General features: G+C 37.7%; 1 pseudogene; it reads right to left on the reverse strand.

Annotated features, from left to right (window-relative positions):
• Positions 1 to 3,955: 3,955 nt before the first annotated feature.
• Positions 3,956 to 4,774, reverse strand: LOC103733842 (annotated as a pseudogene).
• Between the last annotated feature and the right edge of the window lie 7,921 nt (positions 4,775 to 12,695).

The raw sequence follows: 12,695 nt of genomic DNA on the forward strand, positions 1-12,695 counted from the left end.
TAACAGAACATAAAATGAAGTCTTATGGAGACCCAGAACTCACTAACATTTAGAATCTTGGGAGAAAAGAAATAACTAGAAAAAGCAGACCTGCAAGGAGCAACAAGTGGGATGGCAGAGGATCAAGACTGTGAGTCCTGCATACCAAGTGTACAAAGAATAGCCAAGAAATAGGAGAAATCAGATTTGATCATATCAGTACTGCTAATAATACAAGTAAAATGAAATTGGCAGTTAACCATTTGATTCAGGTTTCTTTAGAAGTCAGGTTAAAGGGTCTGAGCAACTACTTTTTCCTAATTGTGCACTTTTGGTAATGCTGTCTGTTTCTAAAGATGTAACAGCATTAGCAATGATTTTCACAGTAGCCATGAGACTGAATAGAAGATACTCCTTCAAGCAATAATTAATTTATTTGTGTAAACAGAGTACAGAATTCTCAACTGATTTGATCATTTGCTACCAATTCTGATTGATTTTCCTCATGTGGAAACTGTGGAGCGTATTTGACAAATGAAAAGGAATCCAATACTACAGTGACACATAGATGCTCATCACTGAAGACATTCTTCAACAAAAAATTAAAATCCTTAGCCATTAACCATACAAAATATTAACAAATGCAAATACAGTCTTCTTTTTTACACTAGCAATGCTTACCAAAATGAGGCGATATCTCACTGACATTTGATTTCATTTCCCAGATGGTCAGCAATGAGAAAATTTTCTACACGGAACCCATTGGCCATTTACACATGTTATTTTGAGAAAAATCTACTTAGAGTTATTTTTTTAAAAATTAATTTAGCATGTTTATTTTATGTGTATGAGTGTGTTACCTGTATGTGTGTAAGTGCACTCATGTTGCGCAATGCCCACAGCCACAGAGTCAGGACATTGGATCCCCTGGAACTGGAGTTATGGACAGTTGTTAGCCACAATGTGGGTGCTGGAAATCAAACCCAGGTCCTCTGCAAGAGCAGCCAGTGCTCTTAACACCCGAGCCACCTCTCCAATCCCCCTATTTAGATCTATTTTGCATTTTTAGTTGGTTTACTTATTTTGTTGTGAGTTTTTGAATATCTTAAATATTTGGAATACTAACCCTTTGCTAGAAGAATAGTCTAGAAATATTTTCGCATATTCTTTAGGCTCTCGTCATCTTATCATCTGTTGTTTTCTTTTGTGCTCAGCACCTTTATCTTTTTTGGGGGGGGTCTTTTTGAGACAGGGTCTCCCTGTAGCCCCAGCTGTCCTGGAACTCACTATGTAGACCAGGCTGGCCTTGAGCTCACAGAGATCTGCCTGCCTCTGCCTCCCAAGTGCTGGGATTAAAGGTGTGCACCACCACGCCTAGCACTTGACACCTTTTTATTTCATGTAATTTGTTGTCTGTTTTTGCTTTGATTTACTGTGTTTTGAGGTTTTCTTAAAGGAAGTTCTTGTCCATAAAATACCTTAAAATATTTCTCCTTTGTTTTATTCATATAATTTCATTGTAGGAGACTTATATTTTAGATTTTAATCCAATTTTGATTTGGTTTTTGTAATTGAGGAGAAATGTCACATATATAGAAAAAAGAACTCTTCTTTATAAATGTAAATTGATATAACCATTATATAAAATAATAGAAGTTTCTCAAAAAATAAAAAAAAAAATAACCATAGTACCTAACAATCCAATTCCTTGGTATTTACTCAAAGGTAATGGAATTTCCGTACTGAAAATATATCTGAACTCCCATTTATTTAATTTACCATGTAAAGTTCTTTTTTTTTCATTTTGTATTGAATTTTGGTGTATTGCATGCAGAAAATTTCAATCAACCTTAATCATCTTTATGCCCTCATCCCATGGGCATCCTCTCGTAGCCCCCTCCCACTGGAATTCAAACATTCTACCGTTTGTGTTAAAGCCTGTTGTGTCAAGTTAGTGTCCTCAGGTGTTCCTCTGTACAACTTCATCTACTGAGATCTAGTCAGCTTATCTAGAGTCCCTCGCTTTAGGAAGATCAGCTCTTCCTCCTCTAACAGCAATCAGTTGCCAATATTTCTTCAGCTATGATTGGGGTTTGCTGTCCATTTCCCCAGTTCTATGCTGGGTTTTTGTCTGCTTGAGTTTACATCGGTCTTTGCATGCTGACACCATTGCTGTAGATTTATATGAGCAGGGTCTCAGGAGCTTGTAGGACTCTATTTCCATATGGTCATGACCTCCTCCCTGGCTCTTACAATCTTTCTGCCCCCTCTTCTGCAATAGTCCATGAGCCCTGGGTGGGTGAAGTTTAGTATAGGGGTCCTGTCCAAGAGCCAGCATTTTGCAGACTCTTAATCTCTATACTTTGGCCATTTGTGACCTTTTGTGTTCCTGGTCCTTGTTGCATGAGGGAGCTTCATTAATGAGAATTGGGAGATTCATTAGAGACCTCTTTACCCCTGTTCTATATTCTGTGAGATTTAAGTCTAGAGGTTGCAATGTAAATGTGTCAGTTAGGCTTGGGCAATTCATAGACAATGTCTATGTGTAGTACTTGGTAATAGTCTCTGATGCAAAAGAAGCTTCTTGGATGAGTAGTGACTGGAACATTTGTCTGTAAACATAAGGATACATATTTTACAAATAGTAAGAAATTACATTATTCTAGGGATGTAACAGTCTTGGGTTTTATCTAAGATCTATGAGCTCTCGAGCAATGTATATTTCTTTATGTTTACAGTACCAAAAGAAAGAACCTGAGAGAGAAGAACAGTAGGAAACAGGTGTTACTGAGGAAGAAATGGGTAAAAATGGGAGTATTTAAATGGGAGGGGGTGGAGGGTTATACAAGGAACTTTGGGGATAAAGGAAAAGAAGGAGATCAAGAGAGGGGGGACCATAAGAGACCGGTGTTATCAAGGGAGAAATAGGGAAAATGGAAACTCAAGTGTTATGTATATTTTTAAAAATAGAATTTTGAAAGTTTTTCCATAAAGAAGAGACAGATGTTTGAGAGAGAGAAAAGTACATTTCACTTTAGGATACATTATATATATGTCCATGCACTGGAATATGAAGTAATGATATCCAATTAAAATCTATATCTTTAATGCCTTTATGTATAAATTAAAATAAATTTATTTTTTAAAAACAAATAGAATAACTAAAGCTGAATTTTAAATTAAATATATTAGAATTCTTTTGTTTTTCACTGTTCAAGATTTATTTGGTGTTTTAGTTGGCATGACACTTAGCTGTATTAGTCACTTTTATGCTGCTGTGATAGGAAGAGTTTATTTGAGCTTATAGTTCCAGGGGAATTACAGTCTGTCATGGCAGGGAGGCATGGTGGCTGGAGGAGGCTTGAGCAGGAGCAGCAGAAGCTAAGCTCTCACATCATCATGCAGGCACAGGAAGCAAGAGACTGACTGGAGATCTGGTAGGCTTAAGAACTCTCAAAGCCCACCCCCAGTGATATGCTTCCTCCAGGATAGCCACACCTTCTAAAACCTCTCAAAACAGCGCCACCATGTGGGGACCAAATGTCCAAATACTTGGAGCCCATGGGGGACATTTTCATTCAAACCATCACAGTAGCAGATTTTACTATTTACATTCTATTGCAATGTACCCTGATATATAAATAATACACAAAATTAGATCCTTTAGAACGGTTATGCACAAGACATGCTGTAATGGATTTATTCACATCTGAGAACGTGACTAATTGAAAAAAATTGAGTAGGCATGTTTGGTGAAATTATATAGCACACAGTAACACATCCCATTTGATGGGAACTAGAGCCTATACAAAATTGGGAGTGGTGTCTCAGATGGTAGAACTCTTTCACACTAACTCATATTTTCCTTCTTAATAAAACTGCCTTAATCACAGCTCAGATGTGAAGGAAAACATGTACATCTACAACAGAAACTCTGCTGCAGCCAGGACAGCAAAGGGAGTGACACCAGGAGACGTTAAAACTGTAGCTCTTTCTGGATTCCCCAGAGCATATCTATAATCTTCAGGCAGGCCTCCTCTTCTGGGGTCAGAGTCACCTTCACAACGTCTGAGATCCCATTCTGTCCCAGGATGCAGGACACACTGAGGAAGATGTCATCCTTTAGTCCACAGAGCCCCTTAATCATGGTGGAACTTGGATGCACCAGCCTAAGATTTTTCATTATACTTTCTGCCAGATCTGCCACAGAGAGTCCAATGGCGCAGGACAGATAACTTTTCAGTGTGATTACCTCATAGGCACTGTCAGCCACCTGTTTGTGAACCTCCTTCCACTGCTCCTTAGCTTCATCGGTGACCAATTCTGGGTTTGGATTCTTCAGGTAGACGCCAGCAATGTTATCATTGCTCCACACAGGCACACTCAAGGCCAAACAAGAAGCAACTCGCAGCTTGGACTGTACTTAACGACATTAGGGATGATGAACTTAAAGATATTCACATTACGCTGGACCAAACTGAGATAACTCTCCTCCTCCTGCTGCTGCCCCAGCTGTGATGATGACAAGCTTGGAGTTGGCAGTCACATTGTAGTCTTTGCCAGAGACAATTTTTGGTGTTTTAGGGAAAAGGCTATGATGCTGGGGCTCCATCATCTCTCCCTTCAGTTTGTCCTCCATGACAACAAGAGCAAGTTCATCTACCAAGTCCTTCATTAAGATACTGATGGCACAGGCCATGCCTACAGCACCAAACCCAACAACTGTAATCTTGTCCTGGGGGGCCCATTCTTCCTTTAGACGATTCACAATCAGCTTATCCTTGAGGCTTGCCATCCTGGACTTGGAACCAGAAGGGACCGGGAGTGGATGATGGGTGGGGTCAGGGTGTACAGTAGTGACTCCAGTCTACAATTTAGAATTCTTAATAAAGTCTTCATGAGTAAGGTCAAAATGAAAGAGTTTTAGGAAAGATACAACTAAAAAAGAACTCATACCCTGACTGAAAGTAACAAGGAAAAAAAATTATTTTAGTTCATAGTCCAGAGGGATACTGATCATAATGAAAGCAGAGAAAACAGGAAGTGTAGCAAAGTTATAAACTCTCAAAGCCCACTCCCAGTGACACACTTCCTCCAGCAAGGCTGTACCTCCTAAAGGTTCCATAGCCTCCCCAAACAGCACCTCCAACTTGGGACTGACTTTTGGAATACCTGAATCTATAAGCATTTCTTATTCAAATCATTGCAGTTTATTCATAAAATGTGTACCAAAATTTTTCATAGCAACAAGAAAGAGCCAGAGAATCTACTAGAAAATAATGGGCAAGACTATTAAATACAAACTTTCTAAAGGCTCATTACATAATATAAACTAGGGACCACAGTTAGAGAAGGAGCTGCTTCAAAACTTATGAAAGTCTCTGTTTAACCAATAGCAGTAAGTTGAGTTTGGGGAGAGAAATCAAATTTATAAGACACAACAGATTTAATTCGTCATCAAAACTCTAAGGAAGGTTACAAGGTTATAAAGATACTACATGCTCAGTGAAAGCATATGGGTTTCAAAACTCCCAGATGCAGCTTTTAAGACATCTCATCTTACCCAGAGAAGACCAATGGACCTGCTCTGAAACCATTGTTTCTAGAAGCCGTGCCAGCTTTACAGTTCTAGTGGGATGGAGACTGGCTTCCATTTTCCAGTTCAGGGGCACCCCATTAACTGAAGCTCTTTGGTAGGTCATCAACTACTCAGTGGGCAGTCTCAACAATAAGATATGAATGCCTTCAACTTGGCACCTTACATTTACATTAACAATTATATGCTATCCTTGAACTCACTGGGTCTGCATCAGTGTTAAAAGGAAGACTCTGAATATTCTGTTAATGGTCTAGCACCAAGGTGAGAGAAAGAGCTCCTGTAACTGTTACCTACAATGAGATGTGAATACGAACCTAGCAAATGAGGCCATTAGAAATGTTGGAGAAGACATGAAACAAGAATTCTCATAACCTACAAATGACAGTTAAAACTAGTACAAGCATTTTGGAAAACCTACAGCTGAAAAGACACATTGCCTTGAAACTCCGTTATGCATTCTAAAATGTATTGTTCAACCAAATGCAAAACTAAGCTTGTGATTATGTGTAGAAAATGATATAAATGTGGCAAAACTAGGATAGTATTTTTAAAAAGGACACCAGCAGACATCCCATTTTTGTACTTCACCATCCATAGTTAAAATACTAAGACATTCTGGAGAAGTCCTAAACAATATTGTTTTCTCTAAAGATTTCATCAGTGTCAAAACACAGAAAACACTGTTGGTCTGTTCACTCATGAGCATCTTAGAAAAGGAAATGAACTGCACTGTTTTAATCATACTTGGTCTTCGACTTTCCCTTTTCTCTTGTATATAAATTGGCTACTTGCATTTGTTAGAGAAAATAAGTCTTAACTTTTCTTCTTGTACACAAATACCTAGCATGTAACTAATCCTATGTGTTATTTGCTGATATAAACCAAGGATATATACATATATGTATCTATACACACATATATATATAGATAGATATATTTAATGGAAATATCCTACATGTCCAACAAAATGAGAAGGAACAAACAAATTCTGCTACATGTCCATATGGCATATTGGGGATGTACCTCAATAGAATTAACTGAACAAAAGTAAAATTAAAAAAATGAATTAATTTTGTAAACTTGATGCTGAATAATGGAAATTACTCAGAAAGAACTGAGGTTGTATCACTCTTCCTATATTAGAAGACATAACTGAAAAGCAGTGATTTAAGTCAAGAATGGGGTGTGCCAATGAGATGGCCAGGATTTAGCATTGGGAATGATTACATGTAATATAGTCAAGTTCCATTGTTTATCTGAGCAAAGACTGCAAGTGTTCACGCAATGGTAGCTAATGTAAATACGTGTAATTTTCTACTGAAATAAACTGTTTCATGAACTAAAGAAGCAGGCAGAGTTTGGCAAGCACAATCCTAATATTAAAGTAATAATGTCTATCAAAAGTACATATATTAAAATATATTCTTTTTTATATTTTATTATTTTTATTTTATGTGTTTGAGTGTTATGCCTGCATGTAGGTAAGTGCACCCATGTCGTGCCATGCCCACCAAGGACAAAAGAGGCTGTTGGATCCCCTGGAAATGGAGTTACAGAGAGCTGTTAGCTGCCATTGGGTGCTGGGATTAGAACCCAGGTCTTCTGCAAGAACACTGTTCTTGACCTCTGAGCCATCTCTCCAGCCCCTTAAAATATATTCTTAAACCAGCTAGAAAAATATTGTCTCAATAGAAATTCATTGAGATTAGTATCAAATAATTGGGTTTATAAATATAGAAGTGTATGCCTACTCTTGATTATTAAAATGCCAAAAAGGAAGTTCCTGTAGAGCTAATGTTGATCTCTTTACTCCCTTCTATGTTTCAGGTCTGAGTTTCTGTGTGATAGGAAGAATCCTTACTCTGCATGCCTAGTTCGATTGCTTTCCACTACAAGTCCTTCACCTGCACAGAAAAATGAAATGCTTTTACAACACTATGGAGCTTAAAACACAATTTCATAGGATATGTTACAGCTGGGAAAGTTCTAGAATGATGCACCTAATGGGCATACGGCATGGTGTATATGTTACTCAGAGTAATTGTCAGTTAATACCCCTCTCACTAACTGAGTATATATATTTGCATGCTCACCACCTCACTACCTTAGAATGCTTTTCTTCAAGATTTTTACAAGTTACTATTTGAAAACTACTGATGTATTCAATAAATATACTTAGTGTGGCTTTACAAACCTAAGGAATATTAAAAGAAAGTATTGATATCTTTAAAATCTTTGAATAATGAAATATTTCAAATACAGGACTATGCATTGAAGCAACATATAGATACATTTTTTCATATTATATTTTTAAAAATCCAATTGTGCATAAAAATATTGTTTAGATATAGGTTTTCTTCATATCCCGTTTCTAGATTACTTTGTATACTTTAAAAGGATAGTTTCCCCACTTGAATGGGCATGGAAGTGTTTTACTGTTCTTACTATAACATGTATTTTGGCTGTGTGTGCAAAAATTGTCACTCAATTAACCAGAAATTTGAAATAGGATTTTGCCTGTTCAGAGATAGACCCTGTATTTAAAAATATTCTTTTTAAAATGTCATCCTGAAAATTAGGAGAAAATTTTAATTCCTTTTAATATTTGGAAAAATGTTGGATAAAGCTGTCTCCAATTGTCACATGTTATTTGATAAAATTCCCAGTGACAGAGCTATAAGCTATTGGTCAGGGGAGGGCTTCTGAAATTCCAAAACAGTATATGTAGTTGTTACTGCAATTGGCTTCCTGCCTGTCAAACTAGATGTTAAGGCACTATTGCTGAAGTCATCACAGGCACCAATCTCAAGACACAGAGAAATCAAGTTGGAACTAAGATTGAAGGTGCCTCCCTTTCTGGTTAGCCTCCAAAGTATTAGAAGGAGCTATGCAGACTATTGGGGGGAACTCACTAACAATAGTCTACTCAGTTGTGGACTCTGAATGCAATAATACCAACTTTAAGGACCAGACATGATATGCCTACTGTAGGTCTGATAGGCAGGTAAACAATCACTTTCTGATTGGAATTGAGGCTCACTGCATAAGAAAGAACTCATGTCTGATACTATAAACCCATGACTCTAGGGAGGTATAGGCCCCAATGGGGAAGCTGTTGTATGCTAAATAAACGTAATGATTCCACCAACGTATTTGATAAATAATTATGTTTACCCTTGTGTTTTAGTGCTGTTATCATCTTTGGTCAGACCAGCATCAGTGACAACTGAAGAGGCCCATAACTGTTCAAAACGCTGAGAGTGACTGTGGAATGCTCAGCCATAAATGCAACATCTATATAGCCCCTCCCAAGGCTTAAGGAGAATTTGAAAAAGACAACAAAAGAATGTAAGAGCCAGAAGTTGGTAAAAACTGCTGTAGAACACTGTCTACTAAGCATGGCATGTCCATGGCACTCTTGAACTCACAGCAGCTGTGATTACTTTCACAAGACTGGCCCCATCACCATCCTGTCATAGATGGGAGAGAACTCCTGAGGTCTCACCCTGAGACTAACTTAACAATATGGTCTTCTGTAACTGACAGAGATCTTTTCCCTGAGCCCCATGTATTATGCTAAATACTCAGGTAAGTAAGGCTATTCTGTTATTAAAACCTTGTTACAGCCCTGTGATTATGCATGCATATAGTCCTAGCCTACACATGCTGAGGCAAGAGGATTAAAACTTAGAGCCCAGTCTATGATACATATGAATTTCCAGGACAATCTGGGTTAGAGAGTAAGAGAAAGAAAGAGGAATAGATGGAGGGAGAGAGAAAAGAGGAAAAAAGCAAGGTTGGTTAAGAGTTTAGAAATTTTTTTAATTGACTTTTTTTTTAGTATTTCATACAGAACATTCCAAACAATCTTATTCATCTTTATACCTGCATTCCAAATGGCACCCTCCCATAGCCTCCCCCTTCACCACTGGAGCCCATATAATCTGTCATCCCTGTTACTGTCCATTATGTTGTCAGTGCCCCCAGCTGTTCCCCAGTGCAAGTCCATCCACTGAGTCTACTGAGTCTATGTAGAGTCCCTTGTTTTAGGAAGATCAGCTCTTCTTCATCTACCAGCAATCAGTTGCCAACATTCCTTTAGATAAGATTATCAAGTTTATGTAACCTTAAGACCATTGCCCACTTCTGTCCATGTAGATTTAGAAATCACTCAGGGTGCTTCCTGTAGATTATACTTTTTTTATCCTGAGGTATTTCAAATTATCCTTTAATTTGCAGTCTTCTTTCTCATGTTAAGGGACTTAGAGACATGAATTTTTATTTAATAAAATTGAATAAAACTAAATTATATCCAGTGTTCACAATCTTTTAAAAAATATCATAATCCCAGTAAAAATTTTGAATTGTAATTTTTCAATATATATTTTTATTGAATTTTTATAAAATTTCTTATAAAACATCTTAATAATCTTTATACCCCCTCCTAACCTGCACTCCTCCATATGTGCCTCCCCCCAACTGGATTTCATGTACTCTATATGTTAAGGCCTATCAAGTCCCATTACTGTACCCAGACATCTTCAGTGCAAGCTCATCCACTGGGGTCTAGTCAGTCTATGTAAAGACTTTCCCTTAAAGAAGATCAACTCTCTCTCACCCAGCAGTAATCAGATGCCAAAGTTCTTAAACTGAGATTGGAGCCTGTTGCCCATTTCCCAAGTTCTATGCTGGGTTTTGTCTGATTGAATTTGAATGCGTCTTATACATGCTGACACCATTGATGTAAGTTCATATGAGCAAGTTCCCAGAAACCTGCCAGACTCTGTTTCCATATTCATATGCACCTCCTCCCCTGGCTCTTACAATCTTTCTGCTGCCTCTTCCCCAATGGTCCCTGAGCCCTGGATCGGTGAAGTTTAATATCGGAGTCCTGTGCAGGGACCCACATTCTGCAAACTATTATTTTCTGCACTTTGGCCAGTTGTGGCCTTTTGTGTTCATTGCACTCTGTTTCATAAGGAAACTTTTCTGATGAGAGACAAAAAGTACATTAATAGTCTTTCTACCTCTTGTTCCACTATGTTCCAGGAGTTTTAGGTGTAGAAGCTCCATTGTAGACATGTCACTTAAGGTTGGATATCTCACAGATACTTATTCTCTGTGTGTGACCAGTTATGAAACTCTGTAATAGTCTCTACTGTAAAAGATGCTTTAATGAGTGTTGTCTTACATATTTGTCTGTGAATATAAGGATCCATATTTAGCATGTAGTAAGAAATTACATTTGTCTAGGGATGTGAGAACTTAGGGTTTTCTCTAAGATCTATGACCTCTCCAACCATGTATATATGGCTAGGTATAAGTACCACACGAGTTTTCTCCTACTGAGTAGGCTTTAAGTTCAATTAGAAAGCTTTTGATTACCCCCAGATGAAAGTATTACTACTGTACCAACATAGTTTGCTGTGCCAGGCATTGTTGTGGTTATTAGGCTTTAAAGCTGGGGTTGAACTATTGATTGATTTTCTCCCATAGCAGCTTGCATAGTGTTCTCTGAAACTATCAGAGCTAATCTTTGAGGAGGAGACTTCCGGGTCAGTTCCAGCTCCACTGCTCCAAGTTCTGTGTCTAAATTATGCCCTGTCTTGTCTTCAGCAATAGGTCTTACTTAAAAGTTCTAGGAGGCAATCAAGGACTGTGGCAATAGCCTGTGTAGTTTGGAAGTCTCTTGTACTGCCCTGACCAACAACTCGACAGGAGATTTCTCCTGTCTGGCACTGTGTCTCTTGTTATAATTTTGATAATGCTGCAAATACCCAGTTTTCAAGCTGCTAGTTTCATTATGATCATACTCCATGATCTCTATGGCTATGCTACAAATTTAGCAATATTGTAACAAGAATCCCCTCTAGATACAATGTCTAACATGACATTGAATTGCTACAAACTCAATCCTGAAACTTGATTATAAATTTAATCTACAGAATAAAAGTACAATGTCATATGAAAAGCAATAAAAAATGCTTACTGGAAAGTTAAGTTTTCATAAATCTCCAAATGAACCCTAACCCCTTTCTTCAGAGTTTTAATATCTGTTTTAACAATCTCCAAATGAACATGCACTATCATAAGTAAATAAGTTCTGAGAAAACCTCATTTGTGTATGTCGTTACAACAGTTTACATAATGTGAATATGTTAGTCATACTTTGAGACATTCAAATACATTTTAAGAATACATAAAAAACATGAGGTGCTAATACTCCTCCAGCCCAGTGTGAATCAGCCCAAGCAAGAGCCCCAAGAGGTGCGCCAGGGAACATCTTTCTTATTATTGTGAAGTTTCCTTTTCAACCTCCTCAGATTGTATTTTCTTTCTCTTTATTTAAGTCACATTTTAAGGAGTAACATGTTAAAGCTTACATGAATTTTCTCCATTTTTTAACACTGGAGAATGAAAGAAGAAAATTGGGGGTAAATATGATCAAACTAAATTACACATATGAATAAAAGTGTCATAATGAAACTCATTATTTTGTATCAATTATAAACAAAAATAAGAAATAACCTAAAATTAAATAAATTTTTAAAAACTAAAGAAAAATTATTTAGGTTTTAAGTCTTGCATCTCAGTGTCTTGTGTTCGTATAAAGGTTGAACCCTGGGAAGATAAGAAGAACACATGCAAATGATGTTGAAAAGGTGTCTAAGATTTTCTTTGGAAGAATAAAAATAGCATGACTACAGAGACGGCTTAGTCAATCAAAGGTTTACTGCACAAGTTGAAAAAAAAAAAAAAAGACCTCAGGCTCAGCAGTTTGGACCTGTAATCCCAGCACTGGGTAGGTGGGAACTGGAGATCCTTGGAGGCTTGCTGGTCAGCCTATCTAGATAACTCAGTAAGCCCCAGGTTCAATGAGAGACTGTCTTAAAAAATAAGGTAGAAGTGTGTTGGCATACACCTTTAGTCCCAGCATTCAGGAGGCAGAGGCAGGTGAAACTCTAAAATCAAGGCCAGCCTTGTCTACATAGTGACCTCCAGGCCAGCTGGGGCTACAGATAGAATCTATCTTTTTTTTTTTTTTTTTTTCCCGAAGCCTGGCATGCTTTCCCTGACACTCGGGGCTCCCCGAAAACTTCTGCCCCGTGGCTGCTTG

Source organism: Nannospalax galili, unplaced genomic scaffold, assembly GCF_000622305.1.
Source record: "Nannospalax galili isolate Female #2095 unplaced genomic scaffold, S.galili_v1.0 scaffold276, whole genome shotgun sequence".
NCBI classification, from domain to species: Eukaryota; Metazoa; Chordata; class Mammalia; order Rodentia; family Spalacidae; genus Nannospalax; species Nannospalax galili.